This window comes from Rhipicephalus sanguineus, chromosome 4 (assembly GCF_013339695.2).
Source record: "Rhipicephalus sanguineus isolate Rsan-2018 chromosome 4, BIME_Rsan_1.4, whole genome shotgun sequence".
NCBI lineage: Eukaryota > Metazoa > Arthropoda > Arachnida > Ixodida > Ixodidae > Rhipicephalus > Rhipicephalus sanguineus.
Genome location: NC_051179.1, coordinates 137638564 through 137648150, shown reverse-complemented (window position 1 = coordinate 137648150; position 9587 = coordinate 137638564). Strand labels below are relative to the sequence as shown.

At 47.9% G+C, this 9587-nt stretch overlaps 1 non-coding gene across 1 annotated transcript; it reads right to left on the bottom strand.

Moving 5' to 3' along the window:
- Positions 1–5437: 5437 nt before the first annotated feature.
- On the bottom strand, positions 5438–5509 carry Trnaa-ugc (transfer RNA alanine (anticodon UGC)). The gene has a single exon. It is a non-coding gene; the product is annotated as a tRNA-Ala (tRNA).
- Between the last annotated feature and the right edge of the window lie 4078 nt (positions 5510–9587).

Genomic DNA, 9587 nt, shown 5'->3' with positions numbered 1-9587 from the left:
AGTGCGGAGCTGGGTAGCCTTTATTTTTCTTCCTCTCTTCTTTTCGTTTTCTAGCTTTGTTTTTTCTATGCGCTTTTCGTTTCTGTTTATTTCAATTTCTTTCTCTCTCTCCCTCTTTCTATCCATCCTTTTCTCTCTCTCCCTCTTTATTTCTACGCCGTGCTGCGCTCCATCCTCCTCGCCCTCACTTCCATATCACCCATCTTTGCCATACTATGCTAGACAAGCTCTGCTACTCGCTGCTAGCGTGCCTGGATAGCCGAGTGGTTACAACGCCCGCTTTCGGATCTTTGGTACGCGGGTTCGAATCCTGCCTCTCGAAGAACTTCTCTCTTTCTCTCTCTGTACTTGTTCTCTCGCCCATCAGAGTTATTGCATCCAACGCCGAAGAAATCGGCGCACGTGTTGTTGTTGTTGTCCTCTCCTCATGGCACATACCCAATGGAGGGGATTGGCCGAGTAGTTGTGCTCGCATCGAAGGATCAGATGACCAAGAGAGCGCGTGCTGGTAAAAATCGGCGCACGTCTTTTGGGAACGAAGAAGATTAAGAGTACAGAGAGAGTGCGTGCTGCTCAGTTTCTTGGTGGCCGTCCTCTCCTTCATGTACCTCGGCTCCGTATTTTAGGCCTCCACATTCAGTCTGATGGCAAGGCCTCGCACACTACAGACCCTCTGACTCAGCAGATTGAAGAATAAGATGAAGAAGACTTCTCTTTGGCTCGAGCGCGCGCTCAGATGGCTATGCTCTATGTGGGTTTGCCTGCGTTACGCCAAGCTACGACGACAGCATACGATCACAGCCTACAACAGCCCGGCCAAAAGTGCTCCGCACTTAAATATGGGCCTACCCTGGCGTCGCAGCTCCGCTACTTGGCGCAGGTACCAGCGGCGACACTGCATAATGTGCGTTCCGAAAGCGTTCCTTGTACTTCAAGCCAAGCTTCTTCAGCATCCTCTGCATCGTCGTTGTGGACGAGGTCGTTAGCGTCTCGTCCCCTTTGAAACGCCGCACCACCTTGTCGACAGTTGGAATTGCACCTCTCTCAAAACAGCTGTGCACCACCCTTCTCAAGGCGCTCAGGTCAAAATCGTCTATACTCGCGGAGCCAGGAGCAAAATCAGAGAAAATAAGTACAACGCTCATTGCACAGCTTATATAAACAAAATCAACAGTAAAAAACATAGTGGGACAAAAATTATACAAAGTTTACATTGTTCGAGTTTAACTATTATACAATGTTATACAAATATATAAAATTACATAATTTCGCGTTCATAGCAAAATAATTGTATGTTTGAAGGAGGCAGGAAAAGTAGCTTTACTTGTTTTTTTTTAACGAGACATACCTGAGTTCTGATTGGCCAATTCTACTAAGGATGGGTATGCATTTAACAATGAAATAATCTGATAACCTATAGTTTTAGTACCGTAATTATTTCTTGGTCTTGATCCCGTCAATGAAATAGTGCGAAGGTCATACGCCAGTTGTCTGTTTATATATTTGTTTGAGAACATGGTACGATCATGTTTGAATTCGCGGAAAATCATTGTTGCCAAAGAAAATTGATATAACTCTGAGAATGGTGGTACGTTCAGAGTTTTATACAGTGAGTCAGTTGATGGAGGAGGATGGGAAGCAATCATTTTAGGCTCCTTTCTTGTAGAGAGCAAACACGTTCAGCATCCGTCTTGGTGCACGTACCCCAGACTAGGTGACAATATGTTAGGTAGGAATGACTAAAAGCAAAGTATATTTGCTTTCTAACGCGCACCGGCAATAAATATTTTAGCCTGTGTAACATACCCTGAGATCTAGATAACTTAGCCCGAACACGATTTATGTGCTCAGACCAGCTGAGGTCAAACCTAATAACGACTCCCAAGAATCGGCAACAGTTGACGGGCGTTATTATATTGTTGTTGATACTCAATTCTACGCTACGAAGAAGTGGTTTATTTTTTGGAAAAAATATTACCTACTGTGTTTTCTTTACGTTTAAGTTTATTTCGTTCACATTAAGCCAGGTATGAAGTTTGTTTAGACAGATATTAGTACGCTGTTCTAATGAATTTAGATCAAGACCAGAAAACAAAAAGGTTGGTGTCATCGGCGTACATAGCAATGGCGGGAGTGAAAGCAATGTTAGCAATATCATTAATATATGAAAGAAAGAGCAAAGAACCAAGCATAGATCCCTGTGGGACGCCAAAGTTTATGTTACCCAAGTCCGACTTCAATACGTGAAGCTGTGTGCATTGCATTCTACCTTCGAGGTAGCTCTCTAATAACCAAGGCCAGTCCACGGATACAATATGTCATTAGCTTTTGAAACAAGATTTGGTGTTTGATCGAATCAAACGCTTTTCGAAAATCAGGAAAAATTTCCACTGTAAAATATCGCCGTTCGAAATTGCTAAGTATCTTTTCTTTTACCTGCAGTAGAGCAGATTCCACCGATTTTCGAGATTGAAAGCCGTACTTGTGTTTCGAGATAATATTTTTAACTTGAATGAAATCATGCAATCGTTTATAAATAATACGCTCTGCGATTTTTGAAAAAAGCGGCAGAACCGATATTGGTCAATAATTATTGAGGTCATTTTACTGCCACCTTTATGAATGACAGTAACACGCGCAACCTTCATTTTGTCAGGGAAAATGCCCGTCTCCAACATTCTGTTGCAGATATACGTTAGTGGGCCAGAAATATCACAGATACCAGCTTTAATCGGCGAAACGCTGATTTCATCGTAACCGGGCGAGCACGTGCCTTTCAGAGCGAACACGGTAGATGCTATCTCTTCATCTGAGGTAGGTGTTAAAAACATACAATCCTTGTAGGCTGCAGGCAGATTTCGAAGATGATGCTATCTTGTGGCCAAGAAAAGCGCCTGATGTCAAAACATTGACATCATAATCGCTTCATCGGTGCCCGAGAGGTTACGTGAGCACTCGCAGACTTTATTGATGGTGTGGCTGCTGATGGGTATGAATTAACCTTCTCGTGCATGAATATATATTGAACGGCAGAATGTTTTGGTCAGATATGAATACACATACTTCAAACTATAAAAACAGCTCGACTAACGCGAAACCTGGGGAGGTGCGAAGCACGGGCGTTTCCCATAGAGACACATCAAATTGACAGCGTCCTCTCATTGCTACAGACAGCGTCGCAGACAAGGTTGTTTTGAAAAAAAAAACACCTTAGACGCAGAGGGCCTCCATCGCGTAAACAGAGATTTTCCAGAGCCAACGCGCCGTCTTATTCGCCACTCGGGGAAGCGCACGTGGCGTTTACTCTCGCGGGCGAGCGTGCGTTCTCGCGAGCTTTTCGCGAGTGAACGCACCGTCTAATTTGCCGCTTGCCGTGACGGGCTACGACGACAGGAGACGCCGACAGCCCGAGCGCATAAGGTGCTCCGCACCTAAAGGACAGACGATTTTCGTTGATCTATCCGAACACCAGTCACCTACCCTGGATGATATATATAGCGTACCCCGATCTCTTTGTAGTGACACAAGCACTTTTGTTTCTCATCCAAGCACTTCCGGTCAGTCACCTACTTCCGGTTTTGCAAATGCTCAGGACCAGCCTTCGATAAAATAGAAATCGATGGCTCTCGTTCAAGTTAACAGTTATGTTCGATCAATATGTTATCGGATCGTAAAATTACGTAAGATAACGGTCAAATAACTGTAGAATAATTAATTAAGTTTAATTGATTGAGTTCATTGAAAGATAATAATATCTGGGGTTTAACGTCCCAAAACCACGATATTATTATGAGAGACGCCGTAGTGGAGGGCTCCAAAAATTTCGACCACCTGGGGTTCTTTAACGTGCACCTAAATCTAAGTACACGGGCCTCAAACATTTGCGCCTCCATCGAAAATGCAGCCGCCGCGGCCGGGATTCGATCCCGCGACCTTCGGGTCAGCAGTCGAGCGCCACAACCACTAGACCACCGTGGCGATGCGTTCAGTGAAGAATTGGGAGCAGATGGGATCGTTGCGGCACCTGGCAGAGCAGATCTCAATCGCGCGTTTTATCTGCGTGGCCTCTGAGATCCGCTTCGTCAGCGCGCGAAGCACGATGTTAACCCAAGGAAAACACCAAGCACACGAACGCCGACAAGCGAGTTCCACTAACAGGCACCTTAGTCAAGGATTAGGGACACCTCCTGATTGTTTTCTCTTAATGTGAACTGCAATATCGCCAATCCCTGTTCGTTCTCTAAGCCATTCTCCTGTATTCCTATCTCTTAATGTTACGCTTATCATTTTCACTTCCATTGTATTAAACTTAATAATAATATCTAGGGTTTAACGTCCGAAAACCACGATATGATTGTGAGAGACGCCGTAGTGGAGAGCTCCAGAAATTTCGACCACCTGGGGCTCTTTAACGTGCACCTAAATCTAAGTACACGGGCCTCAAACATTCCCGCCTCCATCGAGAATGCAGCCGCCGCGGCCGGGATTCGATCCCGTGACCTTCGGGTGAGCAGTCGAGCGCCATAACCACTAGACCACTGTGGCGGGGCGTATTAAACTTCTCGAGTTTCCTCCATGTTTCGGTTTCATACGTCAGCACTGGCAAAATGCAATGGTTGCACACTTTTCCGTTTTGTGGCAGCGGTAAGTTTCAGGTCATGATTTCAAAATGTGTGTCATATGCGCTCCAGTCAACCCTTGTTAGGAATAGCAAACGCAGCCGAGGACGTCAGAGGGTTAGAAGGGTGGTGAGGGTAAGAACTACGCAGGCAGCGTATGAAATCCGCTCGCGCAAGACAGGTTTAATGATAGACTATTTGGGTCCACTGCAGCACAATGAGCTGCGCTCTTCGTGCTGCAGTGGACACGAAATAGGCTTATCATGATGATGACGACGCGATATTGAGTATTACTATTGCTAAGGGAGAGTACTTAGCTCCCTCTGTACAACAATCATATCGGTTCGCTAGAACGCGATCTCTGATGTATTACTCCCTGGGTTGACAGCGCTGAGCAGCAAGCCGGTACTTCATCTGGAGAACCTCCGTTCCTTTCCCTCTATTTTATTTTTCTTCTTCCATGTACTCATTTTAGCCTCCTGTACGCTGAGCACTGGCCTCTGCCTTTCTAGTTCCGTTGCTTCGTTTTACGTAATTTTTATCCAGAACATGACTTTCACCATGAGCATTGAGGTGACGCTAAAATCTTCTGCCACGCATTTATGTATGAGACTTAAAACGTTGATACTCCTTCCTCTTTGATATACTATATGACTGCACCGTTTTAAGTGCAGTACTGCTTCTGTTAACTGTTCCATCGCTACAAGCTTTCAGGCAAAAGGACAAAACGTATAGACGTTGTAAAAAAAAACAAGACGAGCAAAAATCAGTGCATAATGACGGCCTGTTGATGTAAAGAAAAAAAAAGACTGTAAGCCTGGAGGAGCCGGGGTTCGAACCCGGGACTTCTCGCATGCAAAGCGAGCGCTCTACCACTGAGCTACACCCCCGAGACATTCCAAACATGTGTTGAATTGATATTAATTCATGACTATTTCAATCTCTCGTGTACGGCGTGTTCTAAGCTGGGCAGGCAATAAATAAAGGGATATGGCACGCGGCCGCAACAAGGCAAAACTTTTTTTGCGGCATTTGGAACAACCGACAAGGATGAAGTCAGGCGACTGAAAAAAATGCACCGATGGTTACGATACTCCTTAATGCGAATTCTGAGCGCAGCTTGGTGTTGGGGCAACGCCAACTGTGTTTGAAGTTCTGGCTATCAGCAGTTGTAGCAATGAAACGAATGTTACATATTGGCACAGAAACTGCCAGCGCTCGAGTGTTACGTACACCACTCTCTGCATTGCAGGTGTCGCGAACCAAGCGAAACGCCGACAACCCCGCTACGACAAGCGAAGCCATCCGCAGCGCACGTGCCAGCCCTACGTGCGCACAGGCTCCGACTGAGGGCCAGCGCGCGTGATGGAGCAAAAAAGTGAGGTTAGAGGCCAGTGGCTCGTGATATATACAGACTCCGCGCGCGCTCGTTTTCGTCCTCGTCCGCTCTATCGGTTACGCTGTCAATGCCAACGGCGTCGTCGCTGAACGCAGGAACGGGCCCATAACAGCTGCGCTCCAAAATAGAGGCTCTACGAAGATTATTAGAAGCAAGTACGTCGGTAATAGAATAGGTGCAGCGTTCACGGCACACTACCGTAGACTCAAGATCTCAGTGGACCTCGCAAAATAGGTACTCGCTTTCGCATTTACGACGTTGTTGCAATGTCAAGGTCCCGTTGGCCTTGAAACGGAATAGCCCCCTTGGCCCTTTGGGTCCCCTTGGCTTTGACAAAGGACTATTTTTACTGTACACGTGGTACCAGATGTGTAGATTAAAAAGAATCTGGAAACCCATGATCCATGGCCTCTGAGATTGCGGTAGTATTCTTCGCCTTCCGCGCGCACTATCTTCGAGACCCTGTACGGCCTTGAAAAAAAATTATGCGTGGCTTTACCTGATTTAAGTACAGCGTAGCTGAGGGGAAGCCTCGGCGAGTGAATGCTAACTGATGTAAAGCTGGGAGAAGGTGGGCACGGTTTAGGGCTACAGGAAGTCCCTCTCCGCTTGTCCACCTGCGTGTCTACAACCAAGAACTCACCTCCCTCCTACACTCGCCTGCGCTATACAACGCTATACCCTCCCTCCTTCTTCAACTCCTAGTCATCCTCACTTCTCTTTCTCACCTCCTTGCTATACTATGGTTATGCTATGATTAACCCTCTCCCCTCCTCATTTATCACACTCACTTCCCTTTCCCACCCTTTTGCTACACTATACTACACATTGTTATGCTGTTTTTACCCTGCCCCGTCTTCCTTTCCTTCCTACTTAGCCTCAATTCTCTTTCTCACTCCTTCACACAATATACTATACATTATGGAGACATGGCAGCGCAAACAAACGGGACGCAGAAGGAGCGGGACACAAACAAGCACAGTGTCCCGTTTGTTTGCCCTGCCAAGTTTCCGTAACGAATTTATACAAACTAGCACGCCTACCAACCATTCTGCAATTTATACTACACATGGCTAAGCTACACTCTCTGCCCTCCTCTTATCCCTCCTTCTCACCTTCACTTCCCTTTCCCACCTCCTTGCTGTACTATACTATACATGTCTATGCTATGCTTTACCCTATCGCCTTCCTCCTTTCCATCCTTGTCACCCTCACATCGTTCCTCCTCACGCTCAACCCATCTCTCCACACTCTTTCTCACTTGGTTTTACTATGCTTCTCTCTCTCTCTCTCTCTCTTTCCTCTTACTTGCATTCATCTCGCAAACTTAAGCTGTGTGGAAGCTGCGGGCTGCATAGCCGATGGGAAGAGCGAACACTCCTCACGATGTATTCATCCGTGCCGCGTCGTCTGCTCGGCGTCCCCATGGCGTCAGCGCTCATGCGTTGGGCGAGTGGAGCGATCACAGGGCCACAACCAACGTTTTAGCTTTGGGTAGGTACGGAAGCACCGCAAAAAACAAAAAACCGCGCGTGAGCGAGTAATGCGAACACACGGTAGCAACCAACGCTCACAGCGTATAGGGCAGCAGTGGTAGCGCCTGAAAAAAAAAAACATGGCGGGATCCGTGGAAGCAGATTCCTTTCGCCTCAAAATTATGAGGTCGCCTTCGTGAGCTGCGTGGCCCGTAAATTAAAATCGACGCTTGTGTTTACGTTATATTTGCGTCCTGACGCTTCGGCAGCAACGTATATCGTGTCTATTTTTCACTGTTTGCAAGATTCATTCTCAAACTCTCGAGGACAAGGCTTAGCAGACGTGGCTGAACAAACAGCTGATCTCAATAATAAGGAAAAAGCATACGTGATACTTTGTTCTCAACGAGAGATGACACAAAATGATAGCCGATTCTACCATCTATTTTTGTTGTCGGGACAGTGGCAAGTAGCAAGCGCGAGTTCGGCTCAAAGCGGGCGATCGCGTATGCATGGGCGCTGCCATGCTGGTTCACCATCACAATTATCGCCAGTTACCGATACAATAAAAAATGCTTATGACGTACATGCGAATCGTGATTAGAGCGTCACGTATTGCTGTGACGTAGCATATGTTCCAAACGAACGCAGTTGTCTTAACCTTCCCCAACTATAACGCAATCACCAACAGAACTATGTTTTGCAGCGCAAGCATGTGGCTAGCTTACACCTCGTAGCTTCCACCCTGCTGCAACCAGTTTGTGAGATAGATTTTGATAGACATTGCTTCGATATGTCTCGATATTGCTATTGCCTCGATATGATTACAGTTTTGAGCGGTCGCCCGGCACGGACGGATCACGAGCTTAAACAGCTCAGTTAAATATTCAGAACCATTCCACTCCGTGAAGGTCAGCGATCAGCGAAGCCGTGGGGCGGCACGGCATTATCTTTGCAAGTTTCGCACCATCATATTCAGGAAGCATCGCACCGTCGTCTCGAGTGACCTCTCCGCCCCCCCCCCTCCTCTTCTTTTTTTTTTTTGATGGCGAAGAAAGTCTGCGTTGACACCGGCAAAACCTCGCATTGGCACCGGCAAAACGACCGGCAGCGTCGTCGCCGTCCTCTCCTCGCTTCCGCTCGGCGTCTCGGCGTCTCGGGCGCGTTCTTTCTCGCTGCTCTTGGTGTCTCTTTGTAGCGTTAGCTACACTTGCCTAGCCGGAGCCGGTTTCGCGTGGGTCATCATAAGCCGTGCTGCGCATGCGCGAGGATGAGTGCGTAGCCGGCATGTCATGCGCTCTCCGCCCCCGCCGCGCGCGGCTCGCCGCTGCTGGTGGCGGAGGCGGGAGGAGTGGCATCGTAGCCGCCGGGCAGACAGGCTGGCGCCGGCGCGCGCGACTCGCCGCTGCTGCTCTGCGCAATCGAGAGGCGTGACGTTGTAGCCATAGCACGCGCAGCTATTCGCCTTCGCTGTGCAATCGCCGTCTGACCATGCGCTGGTGCCGCTTAATAGCGCCTCTGACTGGCGTTTGCAGGTGGGTAACGCCATGGAAAAGGAGAGCGCAAATGCTGCTCAACGGCGCAGAAGAGCCGAGAAGCTTATGTCATCGGATCCCGAAGTAGTTGCCTGGCAATTAGCGGTTCAGTGTACGAATAATGAATAGAGGAAGGCTAAACGTGCAGCGGAGACACTGGAGGAAAGGGAGGAAACTCTAGCAAAGCGGCGTCGCCAGGATGCTTAGCGACGTGCCCGACCATCTCTGCATCGGCAACAAGACGCCGTCGATGACGTCAAGGCTCGCCGATCGACTGCCTATACTGTGAAACTTAGCAAAAGCGCCAATGCGACTTGGACCTTCGAGACGGACTTCGTAAACAATCCGTATGGATACGTGTGCGACGTGTGTTTTCACACACGTCGCACACGTATCCAAACCGATTGTTTACGCCGCTAAGTAGTGCCATGCGTGAAACGTTGAGTTTAGTGGCGGCGCCTGAGTGGGGTGAAACCGTGGCACGGGTTTGTACAACGTGCAAGAACTTTCTCGTTAAGCAGAACATGCCGCTCTTTAGCGTTACCAATGGGTATCGTTA